Source organism: Panthera tigris, chromosome A2, assembly GCF_018350195.1.
Source record: "Panthera tigris isolate Pti1 chromosome A2, P.tigris_Pti1_mat1.1, whole genome shotgun sequence".
NCBI lineage: Eukaryota > Metazoa > Chordata > Mammalia > Carnivora > Felidae > Panthera > Panthera tigris.
This window is the reverse complement of record NC_056661.1, coordinates 93918608-93937232: the sequence shown is the minus strand read 5'-3', so window position 1 is coordinate 93937232 and position 18625 is coordinate 93918608. Positions and strand designations below refer to the sequence as shown.

Sequence of the window (18625 nt, the reverse complement as noted above, 5' to 3'; positions counted from 1 at the left end):
ATTTTGGGCTTGCAGAATCCTCGACCGCCAAGCTTGATGCTCGAAGGGCTTTTCACTCCAAGTACAGCAGTTTCCATCTGTATTTTGGGCCAGCTGCTTACGCCAACATTGCAATAATGTGTTTTATTCATCTGCAGCATAGTCAAGCCTTTCTACAGTTGTCTAGGAAATCACAGATGAGACTTGGAGGGGCCATATTGAGTCCATGCTACTTCCTAAGTGCACACAAATCCCCCAGTTCTTCTCCCCTGACTCTGGCCTGGCCACTTACTAACCCAGCATGTTTCTTTTCTTCTCTCTCTTTAAAAAAATTTTTTTTTTATTTTAGAGAGAGAGCGAGAGCATGTGCGTAAGGGGAGAGAGGCAGAGAAAGAGAGAGAAAATCTTAAGTAGGCTCCACGTTCAGCATAGAGCCTGATCCCACAACCCTGGGATGGTGACCTGAGCAGAAATCGAGTCGGAGGTTCAACCAACTGAGCCACCCAGGTGCCCCTAGCTGGGCATGTTTCTTAATCTAACTTTGCCTGAGTGGCCTCATGTGTAAAATGAATATAGACAATAACAGTAGTTCTCCTTTAGGGTTGTTCTGGGGATTTAATAAGTAATTAAAGTGCATGACTTACACAGGGTCTGGCATCTAAACTTTATATAAATATTAGTTATAATTATTATTTCTACTCCACAAAGTTAAGACTTCCTTATAGTTTTGGATCTCAGTTGGCTGTGATTACTTTTACATCTGTAAAGGAATGGCTTGTTAAACTAACGAACATCATACAGCTATACCATAATTGATTCAACCATTCACCTGTTATTGGACATTTAGTGTGTTTCCAATGTTCTGCTATGTAGATAATGTTGTATACTAGCTGCACTTCTAGGAATCTATGCTTACAGCTTCCCTATGAGGTAGATGTGCTTAATACTGCCATTTCCCAAATAAGGGAACTGAGACTTAGACAATATAAATACAATATGATCACACAACTAGTTAAGTGTTACATGTAAGACTCGAGCCCATGTTTCTGGATTTCAAAACCTTAATGAACTTCTTATGCATGTTCTTATCCAAATGGTTATAATAGCAACTAGTTTGTGCACCTAAAGTTGCAAGCCTCATTTATCTAAATTTTTTCTTATATTGACCATCTCATTCCTCAATAATTCAGAATAACTGCAGTGTTATTTTCCTTTTCAGCCTAAACTCCTCAACTTTATTTATTTATTTATTTGAAGTTTATTCATTTTGAGAGAGAGAGAGAGACAGAGAGAGAGCGCGCGCATGGGGGAGGGGCAGAGAGAGAGAGAGAGAGAGAGACAGAGACAGAGAGAGAGACTCCCAAGCAGGCTATGCACTGTAAGCACAGAACCCAATGTGGGGGTTGAATCCACAAACTGTAAGATCATGACCGAACCAAAACCAAGAGTCAGATACTCAATTGGCTGAGATACCCAGGCGTCCCTAAACTCCTCAATTTTGAACACTCAACTTATTATTAGGAATGCTTATGTTGCAAAACCACCAGCAGCTTCACAAAACCTTGTTCTGGCTTCTAAAGGACCTGAACACTTCCTTGCACCAATTTATTCCAGACTCTCTGGACCAGCAAGACATGGGGTGGACATGAAGAGCAATTTCAGGGACTCAAAAGAGACAATATAGTTACATTCCAGCAAGGAGATAAGGAGAATCTTCTTTGCTACTTGCACTGGCCACAGGCTTATACAGCAGACTTAATACAACCTGACCAGCTACCTTGTTAGGGGGAAGTTCCTGCCATTGCTATGGGAGCAGTGTGAACAAATCCCGTGGGTGCTACTTTTAGGAACATGCAGATACATCTGGTTTTTTTGAAAACGGAGATATTAATTGGGGAACAATTATGTAAGTATGCTGAAGACATAATTTGTATAATTGTATGCACAACGTTTCCCAGAGAAAGGAGACTGGAATGGCTTTGACAATGCTATACATCCCAACTGAGACTGTCCACTCGGACTACATGTCTCTTCTCCTAAGAGGACTTATAACCATAATAATGGGTAAAATTTATAGATCACTTACTATGTGCCTGACAATATTCTAAGTACTTTATATGTCTTAACTCCATTTCACTCTCATGACAACCCTATGTGGTAGATAGTTATTATTACTATTATTTTCTCCATTTTATACATGAGGAACCAGAGGTGTGAAGAGGGTAAATAACTTATCGAGGTTACACAGTCAGTAAGTCTAAGGCTGGGATTTGAACCTGGCAGTCTGACCCTGGGGCCTTTGCTCTTTGTCACTACCCTAGGCCAATGGGTGCTCTTGGTCCCTGGCTCCCTTGTCCCCTGCCCTTCCAACCCAGTTCACAGTAACTTGCTCTCATTCACCCTTCCAGTCTGCTCCTCAACTGGTGCCTTCACAGGGCCACACTCTAGAGCTTGGACTCCCTGGGCTCCTGCCTCCCACCTCTCCCTTCCTCTCCAAAAGTCTTTCTACCCCTCCCATGAGGCTGTCCCTCACATGGAAAAGAATGTAAAGGTTTCACTGAACTAACAACAAAACCACTTCCCTTTAACATAAGGCTTGAATGATTTGCTAGGATTGCATGGAGAAGAAACATTTAGTAAAAAAAAAAAAATGAAAAGGTACTTATTAAATCAAATACATCATTTTAGAGAAAATGGTGCTTAAAGAGAACGCTGTACCCAGTGCAATTTCTTGTACACACACAAGGCAAGAAATAAATATGTATGGAGTAACTGAATGAATGAAGTCAACTTGGGACTCTGGGATTTGAACAGAAGTTTTTGAAAACTTAAACTTGGATGTTTTTGTTGGATTGCTTTAAGAAGATGCTCTGGTGCCCGAAAGACCATTTTGTCAGAATATATATAATCTAATGTTTCCATATGTTATAAAGTCCTCCATTGAGGGTTTTCCAGCAAGTCTGTCCAGGCTAATGCCACTTGCCTGCCAAAGAAGGCAGTGACTGTGCTCTTTTATGTGTCTCTCTTTCACGAGTTTTAAAAAAAATAACAAACATTTCAGACACCACGAGAAAAATTAATCTTTCTTAAGTATCAAGCTTGGAGAAGGCAGAATAGCTAATTTGCTTCTCAACTTCTTCAGTGGAGATTTTCTGACTTCAGTGCTACATGAAAAATGTAGTTATAGTTCATGTTGGCATGCCATTTTTGAACTGTTAATAGAAATTATTGACACAAAAATTAAAAAAAATAAGACCAATATTTTATTTCTTATGTTCTAGCTATGCGCTGAAAGCTAAGAAGACTTACCAGTATCTATAGCTTTATTGTTTTACTATTCAGCTTAACTATTTATTTTCCAATCATAGGTTGGATTTTAAAAGCCATCTTAAGCTCATTTTGTGTGTGTGTGTGTGTGTGTGTGTGTGTGTGTGTGTGTGTGTGTGTGTGTGTCTGCCTCAAGGTGTTTTGAAACAGTAAAGGCCAGGATTTATTGATAAGAGAGTATAATTAAAATAATAAAGAGGTAGACTGACTCAGTTGTCAAAGTTTGATTTTGGTACCTTTGCTCCACAGCTGTTTTAATTAGTCCCTCACAAAAAAATAGCTTGAGCTGTTATCTTGAATGAAAATACAAACTTATTTCTCATTCTGCTCTGGTGTTGTAGAAAAATGCACTGCTTTGAGCAACAAACCTTGCATTTCAAGAATCTCACCACTAAGGCTTTTCTCAGGATATACTGTAAATTATACAGCAAATGTCTTAATTTCTAAAAGAAGTAAATTCAGATTTTCAGCATCATGTTCTACTCTTTCTAAGAAACCTGCCCTCTCACCATCTGCCTGTGCTGCCCTGTGCATACACATACCCTGACTGCCCCACCACGGACTCTGTGCTGGGGCAGCTCCTGCCTGAGCCCTGTCCCCCCACCCTCTTCCAACCCACAATATCCATAAACTTACCAACACATCTAGATTCAGATCAAACCCTACCTCCATTAGGAGTGTTCCAGCCAGGAGCAGTGTCTCCCCAACCAGAGTGTCCACACTGATCAGACTTGTCTTTCCATGGTTTATGTGGGACTCCATCTCCCTTCCCAATTAGAGACTGTAAACCCCCTGGGATCAGGGCTCTGGGGAAAGTCAATAATTTATCTTTTGTATTATGTATAAATTTGTAAACTGCCCTCAATCACAAGGCAAATGAACTGTGGCATGAATACATAATGTCTATGATAGGATTCATACGGATTTGTTATGTGTAGCTTATCAGAGTAATCATATTATTGTGTAGTGATAACTTATGCTCTGGAAAACACATTAACATCCACGTACATAGGTGGAGTTGACAAATACATTACAGTAAAGGGAATGAAGAAAGGAAATAGTAAGTATGGAATATACCGAACGGGCCTGAAATAAAGAAAATCTTTAAAAATGTACACAGTATATGGTAAACATTTGATTACCTATAAACCTGGACAAGTAAAATGAATGGAGAACTAGGAACTCAATGTGGACTATAGGTTTCAGTCATCTGTTGCACTAAAGATTTCCACACAAGTATTTATGGGCCACAAGTTGCTTATTTGAATTTATTGCCCCTCCCTGTCATAATACACCTTTATATGTATATTACCCAGGTGGTAGCTGGAAGCTTTTCTTTAGATCTGGGTAAAACAGGCAATTCCTCAGCCCACAAGAGTCCACAATTCCCAAGATTTCTGTAAATTCCAGGGACGGGGGTGATGCTTATGCTGCTATGGCCCAGGGCTCCAGGGCTCTCCCACCTGCTGGGACGTGTACACTGAAACTCAGCTCACAACAGATGCGGTTAGAGGAATCTGCTGAAGATCTGGGGAAGGCCGAGCCAAGAACACATGGTCTTATGCCACTCAGATGGCTCTTTTCTCCCTATTCTGCTTTTTTCCCCTTTTCATATTCTCCATCCTGGATAAAGTAATTCAGATATTTTAGAGAAAATCTTGGCACCATCCCATTCGTCCAACTGAGGTAGATCTTGTTTCTAAATATAACCTCTAATCAATATTTCTTCAGATAACAGTAGAGTCCTTCTTGAGAGCCATTTTGATCCTGGCTGTAAACATTGCAAACATGTCTTCCTATTACACTCATGTATTAAAAAAGTAGGATATGATCAAAAAGCTCGAAACTAGAGGGGAACCAGGGGCACATCTAACCCCACTGCTCTATCTCTGAAGCTCCCTTACCATTTGTGACTGAAGTCACAGTTGTCCTATAAACTCCAACATAGGCATATTCTAGACTCTATCATCAAGTGGAATTGGGAACGTCCCCTCCTAGACTGGTAATTCTGATTTTGTGCTATTTTTTTTTATTGTTGTTAGATGCACAACTCAGCTTTACATGCAATTTTGTTTCCTTCCCTCTCTGCTTGAGGCCACCATGCTTTCCAACCCATGGGACAGTTTCACTTTTTCCTTGCCCCTGCACAGTGTCTGCTCCCATGCGTACAGACAGCAAAGTTGGGACACAGCTTTAGATAATATGGGCTTTGAATAGCTGGCCTACACGTGTAATGGATAATTAGATCTGCTTTAGATTTCAGATTATTTCCAAATTTCCAAGTGTTCAGGATTCTCATGATGCTGAGTTATTCACCTCTACAGAAAGCTCTCTTTTTCACCACTGAAGGAGTGAAGAGAATAGGTAGAAAGGCAGTAAGTGACTACACCTCAGAAAATAACAGCAGATAATAGCATTACCATGCTGAACGGTTCAGCCAGCAAATCAATCTATGGCTGCGATGCTGTTAGATATGAGCACCTGAAGTAGCCCATTCCATACCTTCTAACCACCTTCATTGTTTCTTGGCAACACTGTCCTCACAATTTGTTTTTACTTAAAAAACACAGTATCCTGTAGTCATGACACCAAGCCAACGTTTTCTGTTTCCAGTTAAGGGAAATATAAAGATGCCAGAAAATATTTGTCCAAACAGGGCTGTTTTTCATTAGAAGGGTAGTTTTAGAGCCCTGTTACTGCAATATCAACTCTGTATTGTTCTATGACCATGAAGCACACAACTGAAATTGGCGGGTTTTTTTTTTTCTATTAGCAGCATATCACATTTGTTGGGTATTAAAGAAAGTGTTCACAGATATTAAAAGTTTTTCTCCTCCTGGGAAACGCACATCATTGAAAATGCAACATAATTTCCATTCTCTTTTGGAGTCCTTAAGTTTAAGACTGAAATTTTTTGGAGGTACTTCAAGTTAGCCAGCATATTAAATATCTGTTCCTCACCCTTTACCTCATGCATAACCTGACTTTATCGAAGCTGGAGAAAGATGTTAACCCTTTGCCCATCAGTTCTTTACCTCTGACAGGGCAGAAAGATCACTCACTATATACACCTGCTCTAGAGTGGACTCTCATGGTCCTCTTCTTCTATAGCATTTTTCAATATCATGTAACTAATCTTGGAAAGGACAGATTACTTTGCAGAGAATACCACTTAGGAATTAGATAATGTTCCACATTAAAGGAAATCAGTATGTAAGTTGTGACCAATTCCACATTTCCAATGTAACAAGTCTGAAGTGCCATGCCCAACTGGAATGTCAGAAACTTCTAAGTTTGGCAAATGGCTATTGTGAAAGAAACAGGAAGTTTCTTGGGAGCTGTGGAATTCATCATGGCTTTGGAGAAAAATAGTAGCATCACAGATGGTAAGTGCCAGACCAGATGCTTCTGTGGCCATGATGAACTCCAGAGTGATGAGCCAGGCGGTCAAATCGAGAGTGCTCATGGTGAAGTGGAGCTCCACATTGAATTACTTTCGGATGACAAGGACAGTAGCACTACTTATTGTTTGTTCATGGCATTAGAATCAGACATTAACTCCCATCTGTCCAACCATCCTGCCAGGTCAGCATATAAGAGTGTCAAGCACTTTCCTTGAACCAGGCAAGTACTAGTCCAAGTGCCTTACACGGGTCACTTCAGTCACTCCTCATCACAAGTCACGAGGTATGATTATGGTTACTATCACTGTCTAGATGGAGAAGTGGCTCTGTTCCCAAGGCCACAGTCAATAAGTGTCAGAACCTGAACAACTGGTTCTGAAACCAGAACTCCTAATGGCCATGCTGCAGTGCCTTGATGCCTCTCAGGTAATATGAGGCACTTGACTTCCCTCCTCTCAATGAATTTTCCAACAGCTTTGTGAGGTCAGTATTAACTATCCTTACTTGGATAAAGAAATGATAGTTCTTTAGAAAGAGAAAACAAACAAAGAAAACAAACCTCTAAGAGACTTTGGGACTTGCCCCTGGACACACAGTGAGAAATGATGCTTTTGGGATTTGAATCCAGGTCTGTATGAATCTCAAGTACAACTAGAAGCACTATGTGTCTCACATGCCATAGTGAGCCTGTTGCTTGTCATGGATAAAAACTGACGGTAGCTGGAGTTTAGGTGGTCACATGTCAAAATCTCAGGGGAACATAAGATCTTTTCAGCTATAAACTGCTTTTCATACTTATACACATCTTTTCTTCTTATAGAGAAAACATGAAACATGTGATCCAGCAATTTCTCCAATGAACATTATCTTCCACTGTAGGCTGGACCCAAATTCAAAATTCTCTGTCCACATGTTTCATTGTTTGAAATGTTTTTGAGCACTTAAGATACCTAAGTCACATGGGTAGAAATTAATCAATGGAGACATGTAATGCACAAAATATGGAAATAATAGCTGCTTAAATTAAAATATAGGTTGCATCATCCAAATGAAGGCCGATCCAAAAATGGCATGTCAAACCACTAACATTTCTTTAACTGCTATTTATTTGCATGTTCTCTAGTTTTGTCTACAGTGTTTTCATGGATTTGCTCATGCTCCAGTGCTGGGCGTGCCAAGAGCTCAGTGCTGTATAAATAGTTTCAAATGCACAGAATGTGATGGAAATCTCATTTGAAACCATATGGCCTTTCACAAATGCTCCAAATGGCCACTACTCAAAGGTACAAGATTTAAAAAGTAATCCTGCCACCATTAAAAATATATGAATAAATAAACGATGGCAATGACTTCCTTTTCCCTACTGGATTTGTGGACGGGTTAGGGAGTATGAATTGCTTCTGCTCTGTGGCTGATTTTCAGTTCAGATAACTCATCTTTATTCATTTCCTTTCAGTCGTGATGAGCCATATTGAGAGCAGCTGTAGGCAAGAAAAAAAAAAAAGGATCTCCTCACTCCCTCCTTTAAATCCTTGTCAAGCAGCCGTTATAAAGAATCCATCTGGGCTCAGTGCTTTGCTGGGCTAATAGAAAACAGGAGAAACAAAAAGTTTAAGCTGAATCTAACAAAGAGATTTAAAAATTACCCAAACACATGTTTTGGGGAAAAATCAACCTCAGGATGATTTAATGCAAAGTTGGGTAGACCAGGCCTAAAGGAAAAGCACACTTTAAATTAAATTCAAAACCAGACCAAACCAAAGTGTACTTGGAAGGTGATGGGAAACACCAATAGGCAGGTAACTAGTAAGGAGAAGTCTGGTGGCCAATTCTAGTGAGAGTTACTTATAAAGTTAGAAGGTGATAGGTGAGTGTCAATAAGCCAAGCTCTAAAATGTAATAAGAGTGAAATGATTATGGGGAAACAACTTGCACAAAGTGGAATGAAATAAGAAATGATTTACTTTAATAATTGAGATTTTATATCAGAAAAAGTCTTTCCAGGTTTAAGCGGCAAATGAATCGGGGATCAAAACTCGTTTTTTTAAAATTTTGGATAAATGATGAATATTTTTTTGGATCTGAGGTAGAAAGCAAATGCTTTTGACATTTTACTTAAAATGATTTCATCTGTTTTAATACATAAACCCAAAAGAAATCTTGTTTATGGATCATTCTACTATACTTCAATGACACAAAAATGGCTTCAGTTTCAAAGGGGAGAGTTGGCAAGTGATTACTGCATAAAATATCGCAGTCTTGTTTGTTTTACAGCATTTTTGTTCATGCGTTTTTAATGGTTACATGAACCAAATGCTTAGGCAGCTGTGCTGAAGATGGAATGAATGAGAAACAAAGATCTGCTAGAGGGCAAGCTGGAAGACTAACTGCTTTGCAGGTTTTCTTGAAATATAACTAACAGAGCAAGGAAGAATTCTAAGTAGTGTTTGAAAATGACCAAGAAAGCACAGTGACTAAAATTCGCAAAACAAGTTTTAAGAAGCTAGAAGGAAAAGTCAACAGAAGAACTGTCAGAATACACAAAGAAAATCCAAACTCTCTTGCTTTCCATTTATTAGCTAGAATTAGCAATGGTTTTTACTTCCCATCATCTCTGAACTCTGCCATTTTGGCACTGCTGAGTCCTCTCTCCCTTGTGACCTTAACTCTTCCATGGCTCCTACAATTTGCTTCTCTATCTACCTCTGCAATCTTCTCCATCTCTGTGGCTGGATCGGTTTTCTATCTGGCTTCTTTCCATCTCCACTTACCTCCTACAGTCCAGGGTCCTAAGCCTTGCTCTCTCCTGGGAGTCTCTTTATTTCTATATCACCATGTCACTTCTGATCATTCCTAAAATCTACATGGCCTTCCTCAATATCCACTCTGCAACCTACAGACACCAGCCTCTGTCCCTCTGCCACTGTGTCAACTTCAGTATGGTCAGAGTCAACCTCCATCACTAAGAGATCCATCCTCCAGGCTTAAAAATTGTGACTCACTTTTTTTTTTAAACTTTTTTCTCTCCCTTGGTCAGTATATACAATCAGTCCTACTGATTCATCAAAAATTTATCTCTGTATTTTTCCTTTCAGTAATGGAACTTAGGCTCTCACCAATTCACACCTAAATTATTTCCACAATAATACTAATAACAACTCAGTAGTGTCAACTTTCATGAGCCAAGCATTGCTCTGAATGCTTCATATGAATTATATCATTGTACAGGAAGAAACTAAGCACAGAGATGAATTTATCTGCCTGAGGTAACACAACAAAGCAGAGCCACGATTTGAACCAAAGCTGTCTAATCATAACATTCTTTAGCACTCTGTTGAATGGTTTCTCATAGAATCTCTCATCCAAGCCATGTTGCACACTACATCCACTTTATTTTTCTAAAATAGTGTCTAAGGGGCACCTGGATGGCTCAGTAGGTACAGCACAGGAATCTCAATCTCAGGGTCATGAGTTCAAGCCTTACATTGGTTGTGGAGCCTACTTAAAAAACAAATAAAATAAAAATAAAATTGTGTTTTAAATGCAGTTATCTGTATTAGCAACCTCAATTATCCATACCCATGGGCTCAAAATTTGAGTTAAATTTTATGGAAACTTATCTTAAGGAAATAATTACTTGTGTACAGGAAGATTTATATACATGGATCTTCACTGCAACATGATTTACAACAGTTCAAAATTGGAAACACCTTTAATGTTCAATGGCTGGTTAAACAGAATTGTGGCGCATTTATATGAGGAGACACACAGTATTAAAAATGACATTGCAGAAGAGTATTTGGTGACACGGGAAAATGTTTAAGATTTACTCAGTGGAAAAAAATAGGTTATAGAAGTTATATAGAGTATGAATCCAATTTTGTGGGGGGGAAAAAGGCAAAACAAAAACAAAACAAAAAACCAAATACACCAAATGTTAACCAAAATTGTTTTGAGGTATTGGGACTGTAAGGGATTTATTTTCATGATTCTCCAACATTTTATAATGAATATATGATATAATCAGAGATCCCTCCCATGGTAAATGTTATTTAAAAAACAATATTTATATCTCATGACTACAGTGTCATTCCCTTGCTCAAGGACAAAACAGTAAATACTTACTGTCTGTTATAGTAGGTTGAAAATCTCCATGCCTTTAATGAAGCCCCCTTGTCTAAGGCTTCTTAGTTCTTGAATCCCAACCTCTATGTCTTTCCAGGAGAATGACTCCAGCCATATAGGATTTCATTAGGCTTCCTTTTTGCATGCCCACCAACTCTGCAATTGGTCAAAGCCCAGCCAGGGCCTCACATCACTCACTCCTGACCAATGCAGATGCACCCACCCATCCTGGATTCTTAGACTATAACTTGGATTTATTTATAAACGTTTGGTATTTCTTTCTAGTTTTACCATGTCTGGAAAATGGCACTCAACCTGTAGGCCACGTAGTCATTATAAAAGTCATCATTACCATACACAAGTCAGGCAAGTGGTAAAAATGTTTCCTCCATTTAGTGCTTTAGTTTTATTATTTACATGCTGGCTTTAGCTGCTATTCTCTGTCTCCTGCACCATGTTTTTCACACTCGGGCTATGGTACTTCCTACCTAAATTAAAGTGATATATTTACATGTATGTTTCCCTTGTTCAATTGTCAGTTCCTTGAATGCAGTAAAAATACATAATCGAGTTTTACTGCCCCAGCACATAACATTTAGTAGTACTTAATAAACATTTATTGAATGAATGGCAGATTAGCAGAAATAGGTAAATCTGTATCTAAAATAAATATAAGTTGTTTGAGGAAAATACTGAGAGCAACTTTCCCATGATTTATGATTGGACTATAATACCAGCACCAGAAATGATTAAAATATTCATGAATGAAATTGTTAAAGGTAAAAAATAATTCCTATCTCCAGTTAGCTTTGCCAGATACCTAAGAGATGCATAAAAGTGAACATAAAAATAAAATGTAAGACTTACACATCATTCTGATTTTTTATACCAGAAGACTGTTCCTATCTAGAGATTTAGCGATAAAATGGGTGGGAGGAGGAGGAGGAAAAAATAATTTTCACTGATTGTGAAACTTATCAAATGGCAACTCCAGTTGCCACTTTTTTCCACTATATTCTAAATTACTCTAAACTTGCCATGTATCTGTGGAGACCGAAAGATCATACCACAATTCACAAGACATAACACTGTATGAATAAGTGGTCTATATATGGGGAACTATAATTTTTCTGTGGAACTTTGGAGAAGTTGCAACCACACAAGGAAAGTCTGATTGGTTAATATGGCCAATCAAGCCACTGGTTGTGTTTCAGAATACCATAATCCCAAACACACAGGCGTGGTTTTATATAATACATGGGTATAACTCCAACAGGGTCTGCATGCTCTAAGGATTCTCCCATCTCTTGTTGGCCCTAATTTCCATTTCTTTAGACTACTTCACTTCTCTTTGAGCTCAACAGGCCATAACATTACATCATAAGTGGGTAACACTGAGACTCATCTTTCCATCTTAGCGACCATATAAAGTAGATATTTAACTACCAGTGGATTCTGTCATCCTGGATCAAAGGAAGAATATGCAGGGAAAAAAAAGAGGGAAGCATTTTTCCTCTTCTTCATCTATGGGATAATGAACAAAAGTGCCCTTTGAGATCAAATGAGGAACACCAAGAGGAAAGCCATTACAAACTAGTTGTTATTTATATTGTAAAAACATGGCAAAAGTTATTAAAATAGAACTGCTAAGAAATCAACCAGAGAAATAAAAACCAGGGAATTAAAAAATTTATAGTTTTAAACGGAACCCCAGTATAACGTTAAACTTAGGGAAAGTTTGTTCCCCCCCCCCCCCCACTTTATAGGCTAAGCACATTCTCTCAGGCTTTTACCAGGTGAAGGTAACGTTTTATGTTTTGCGTGCACGAGAGCATAATGAGATCCACAGTTATCTGGATTTGAATTACAATGAGCCACTTTTAATAGGTCCATTCTGTATCAGGGATATGATGTGAAACGAATGGACTCTGGGAATGAGGAGACTCCCATTGGACCTATAACTGTCGGCAAATCAGACTCACTTTAGAACTGAGAATTTGAGTTCTTTGCTTGGTACTGTGAGATAGCCTGAAGACCCGTGTTTGGGTGAGGAGGGTGTAAGGGCAGGGGCAGAACGCTAGAGCAGAAGCCAATGGAATAGCCTCCACAAAGGAACTCTAGTTTTAAGAACAAATTATGCCTGCTTAATGGGATATACAATCCTTGGGACATTGCAGGCATTCAATACCAATTATTAATAGTGATACTCTGTCCTTTAGTGGAGAGTTTTCCATATAAACAAAATTAAAAAAAATACTTTATGCATTAATGAGGCAAATAATCAAGGAATATGAATCTTATGTTTATTATACTAAAATCTATTTGGATTAATGTCCTAAAAGCCATAGGTGCACCAAAACCTAAATTCTAACACTCTATTTAAAGAGATACAATTGAGGGTGCCTGGGTGGCTCAATTAGTTAAGTGTCAGACTTTTGATCTCAGCTCAGGTCATGATATGATTTGTGGGATCAAGCTCCACATTGGGCTCTGCCTTGACAGCATGGAACCTGCTTTAGATTCTGTGTCTCCCTCACTCTCTGCCCCTCCCCTGCTCATGTGCTCTCTCTCAAACTAAATAAATAAACATGAAAAAAATAAAAAAAAATAAAGAGACACAGTTGTATTATCTTTTAGTATGCAGAAACTAGAAGAGGGCTAATTTTATCAAGCAGAGGTCCTTCACTGGTTCACTTGAACTTAGCACATTAACAGTGGTTTCGACATGCTTGAAAACTGGTTTTTAAATAGGATAAATACTGTCCTTGATGTTCCTCTTCAGAAACCTTTACTGACTTAGTAAACTACTTTTCATGGATGGAGGAAAAGCCAAATTCACTAGGCCATTTCACTTACCAAAAATTAAAACACACACACACACACACACACACACACACACACACACACCCAGTACATAAACATTAAGCTTTTCTAGTATTTTAGATCAACATGTAAAAAAAAAATCACTGTCTGAAAAAGAATGTAAATATATTACATTCCTGTAGGATAGAGTAGCAAAAATAAATAGATTGACTACATTTCACCTAAATACATAATTAATAAGTTGATCTAATATATTTTGATTTAAAGGGAAACAGGGGAATTGCATTTAAGGAAATGCTTTAAACACAAAGTGTCTCCTCGTAAACAAGTAGCAGGCAGGAGGTCTTACATCTATGGCATTAAACGGGTTAAGTGCACGATCCCAACTGGAGGATGTTGTAATTTTTTAGATTTATGAATTGGCCAGGCCACTTAGCATCTTGAACGCAATGGACGCTATCTAGATCTGTCCCTTACCTGCTGGGAAGAGACAATTCCCCTCACACTTGGAACCCCGAAGCCCGTTAAGCTGCCTGCTCTGTAACCTTGGCAGCTGGACCCTACACAATTCTTCATCTCCTGCCACTGGGCCTCACTAAATAAAAACTATGGTGCCTTGTTAGCCAACAACTGAGCGTGAAATCACTACACTGCAATCCTCTACTCTCTGAGTCAATCAATTCTTCCTGCCATTATGGATCTGGATGCATCGGGTCAATAAAGAGAGGGGGAGAAAATGGAGCGGAATAAAAATAGGGGGACGGAAACACACCCAAACAGCATAATTCCATATAGTGAAATTAGTTAGTGCATTCATATAAAACAGTTTAGAGCTGGCTAACAAAACCAAGGCATGTGCTATTTAATGTCGTCATCAGGCTTTGAACTTGCCCAGGACACAGAATGGGGAAAACTATGGAGACAGATATGCGGCAAAGAAACAAGCTTTTGTCAGGTCTAAATTGCTAACAGATTAGAGCGTGTTTGACAAGGCACTGAGATTGTAACATATGTTCTTTTTAAGAAGTATTAACATTTCATGCATTAGCTACATGCTAACTGAGAAAGCCTGAACCACTAAGAACTATTAGATGTCATTTGCAGTAGTCAGCAGCTCTCCATGCTTGGAATCCTGTGCGAGCCTGCACCAGGGGACAGAGGATGCAGGGAAAGTGGCGAGGAGGGGAGGAAAGTCAGAAAGGACAGAATGCAAAGAAAGAGGCTGTACCACGTGCTGAAAGTGGTGCTAACTTTTTTCTTGAAGAAGCTCCCAAATGTTCAGAAGAGGGGTGCAGAAGAGGGAAGGAGTATTTTGACATAAAGTTCTTTTCAGCATTTTATCCCACTTAAATAACATCTCCTACCTATTACTACTTTCTTAGTTGGAGAGCTGTTCACTCCATATCCTGAAATGGCCCTTTGGCTCACATTTCCCAAAATGGTTCTTTTTCTGGAGGGCAAAACTGTTTTATGGCAGAAATCAGAGTGCTGAATAAATATTATTATTAAAAACGAGCTAGGACTACTGGTCCATCCAGAGCACTCAAAAATCATTAGGCCTTTACTACAGGGCCCAGGCTTCCTAATTGTAAAGTTTCACATATAGTGTGTTATGGTTGCTTTTACAGAAAATTTCAACAACTTTTGCTGTTAGTCTATAGGCCCCTTATGGATAGCAGCTATATCTTGTCTGCACAATGCCTGGTAAATAGTAAGGACTGGATGAACATTTGTTGACTTGTATTGATATGAAGGGAATGGAAAACATAAAATAATACCTCTAAGCAAGGAGTCCTACCAGCAGCACTGTCTACCCATCCCTCTTCCATGGTCCTACCGTCCTCCTGGCTATGGTCTGTTGCACTCCCGGGCATAACTAACTGACTGCAGTTCTCATTATCGGGCAAGGCTCACTGATTGCTCTTGTCTTCCCTAGAAGACTGCAGTATCCCTAAGGTTGGGCACTAAGACTTACTTGACTTTGTAGCCTAAACATCCAGAACAGGGGCATACTGATAGGGCACCAAAACTAATTATTACCTGACAAACTTCATACCCGCCAGACGAGTTACCATCCTATTTTATTAAAGGCGCTGGAAATGGAGAACTCCTATCTCAGTAAAATGTAATTATGTGCACATCATTATCTGATTTGAAAATTCTTTTAAAATGAGTTCTTATTTTGTATCATACAGCTTAATTTTATTATTCACATGTTATTCAGAATCCAGGGATTGTTACTGATCATATTTGTACATGTGTGTACATATTTGTTGTATATGTAGATAGAAAGGTATTCAAAGAGATATGGAGATAACAAACTTTAAGCCCCAGGTCCCTTTTCACTTCTTGACTGACTCTCTGATGCTGATTTTAATGTTAAACATGCTCCTTTTAAAGTTAAACAGAATTCTAAACATAGCTTAGAAGGAATAAAAGCTATGAAGTATTATCATACCAAAAGAGAAATAATTTCAGAGTTGGTTGTTATTTTGGATTATTTATGCACCTATCCAGATTTTTATGGGAAAAAAAGAGTTTGATTTTGATCCTGGGACTCATAATCTGACTTCATTGATAGCAAATTAGTACAATCTAGGATATGGTAGAAGATATTTATCATATATGCAAACATAATCTGTTAGGAGAAAAGCAATGTGGCTTATATATAGAGAGAGGGCATGACTCTTCAGTCATTGTGAGTTATTTGAGAAGGTAAATAAGCAGGGCACATCATTTATTTAAACCTTTAAAGCCCTTTGACAAGGTTCCACATCAAAGATGGTTTATAAAAACGGAGTGAACATGGGATTGGGAAAGTGTTTTCTCATGGAGAGAGGAGTTGATTTAAGATGGGAAATAATGAGAAGAACCAACCTTTTTCATCAGAGAAGTGTCATATGTAACCGACAGACAGCATTAGCTGGATTTTCTTTTTAATATTAAAAGTTATCTTGGAGAGAGAAGCACACTGAAAGAAAGAAGGAAGGAAAGAAAGAAAAGAGAAGAAAAGCAAAGAGAAAAGAAAAAAGAAAAAAGAAAAGGAATGAAGGAGGGAAGGTAGATCTGCATGACGTATCTGCCTCTTTCGTGTGATAAAACCATGGGAAGATTGTGTGTGTGTGTGTGTGTGTGTGTGTGTGTGAGAGAGAGAGAGAGAGAGAGAGAGAGAGAAAGAGAGAGAGAGGAAAGAGACAAGAGAAGAGAGAAGAGCTGCTGGAGGTGGGGTGGAGGGTGACAAGCAGATGATGCTCTTATCAACGCACCGAACTGGCATAACTGCTCCCACCCAACATGGACAAGTTTGATGACTATGTCCTACAAGACATCTGATTAGAAAAGTCTGGTGAAACTGAGGAAATAAAATATTCTAAGTATTATTTTTAAAAATGGAGGGAAAAAAATCTCATTGGTGTGTGTGTGTGTGTAATGAAAGAACAATGGAGGCAGACAGAGATAGAAAAATTGTTCAGCAAGGAAAAAACACAAGTTGAGAGGAGTGACTGGAAAAGTTTATAGTCACAGAGGATTTACAGGGAGCGGGCGGGGGTGGTATCCCCTATGCTCACTGTCTGAATAGTAAGGGGGGTGGTATCACTATGCTCACTGTCTGAAGAGTAAAGCCAGGTAAACCCCTTTGAAGTTTAAAAGGCTCTTTTAGGACACCCGATAGGATGTGCTTAGATTTACACAATAGGTGGCTCTTCAAGAGAAAGCATCCAGGGAAAATGTGAAATACGCTTAAGAAGTTTGAGATATTTGGGAGGCTAGATTCTTAACAGGTTAACAAAGCAAATGAGGAGCTTCTAGCTGCACCCCCAGCTTTTGAACTTCCCCTCCTCTCCCTTCCACAGAAAGAGGAAGAGTGGCAGGCCTGGAAGAGCCATGGCTTCCATTCTCTCGACTTAATGCAGAAAATTGAGCATGGATTGTGAATGTTGCATCAGGATTACTGTTATCAACCTTAGTCACTAATGACCCAATTTGGGAGCAAGAGGAGTAGAGGGGAGAAGGTTCCAGTCAAACAACAGTACTGTCTGAAGATGCAAAATATCTTTTTTGAGGTAATTAAAAAAAATTTTTTGGCGACTTTAAAGACTGGTTTCTTATGTGCAGTGCAGCATAGAACAGCTTGTAGGCTGCAGATCAATAAATTCCAGTTAACTTTCAAGTCATGTCGGCATGCAGCCCTGACTGGTTTATTAATTTAAATTTCAGCCCTCTAAAAAGGTATGTCTAAAGAAATGAGGCACTATGAGGATGGTACTGAGATTGCTCAATCAGAACAGGCCTTTGCATATATTGGTTATCCACATCAACAGGAAATCTTAAACCACTGAAGAGAATAGATCACCCCTCCCTCTGTCTCATTTGGTTAGTGTTTTTCTTAGGAACCCCGAGAACCGTTTCTTTTTGTTTTTAACAGTACTTGATCTCTGAACAACAAATACCTTATGGCTTTCCTCACGCGCACTTCAGCAACTAGTTAAGAACAAAAAAGGTGAAAACGAAGAGAGTAACACTATCTCAAGGTTTAAATCTCTTCGTAGGGAGGGAGGAAGGTCTGCCAGAGTCTCCTTTCTCTCTTCCCTGCCACGATGTCCCTGGAATGGACCAAACAGTAAGGATTTGGCCTAGAAGTGAAAAGTGAGGAACAGCTTATGCTTTTGCTACAATCGTCTCTTCCTTGCTTTCTTACCTTTGATTCTTCACTTTGTTTGCTTTTGCTACACATTTTTTAAAAGCCCTCAAATATCTGTCAGTGGATGATCCCTTTTGTGGACTTGCTCCAGGCATCAGGACATTCTGGAATCCCTGCTCCAAAATGACTAGTATTTTAAGAGGTACAGACTAATTTTACTGTGCCCCAAATTATTATGATAGCACAGCTGCGGTTCAAACAATGCATCCTCAAACTAAATGGCTTCTGGATGATCTGTGTTCGCTTTTCCCTTACACTGACATAA

General features: G+C 39.0%; 1 protein-coding gene across 3 annotated transcripts in view; it reads right to left on the bottom strand.

The window, feature by feature from the left end:
* CDK14 (cyclin dependent kinase 14) overlaps positions 1-18625 on the bottom strand; it is a 600313-nt gene that overhangs the window by 60328 nt on the left and 521360 nt on the right. The window contains exon 15 of one of the 3 annotated variants that reach the window (XM_042966101.1): positions 7884-8293. The exons of the other annotated variants lie outside the window; for them this stretch is intronic. The gene's annotated coding sequence lies outside the window, so the exon portion shown is untranslated. Of the gene's footprint in view, positions 1-7883; positions 8294-18625 lie in introns of those variants that run through there. 3 annotated transcript variants of the gene reach the window in all.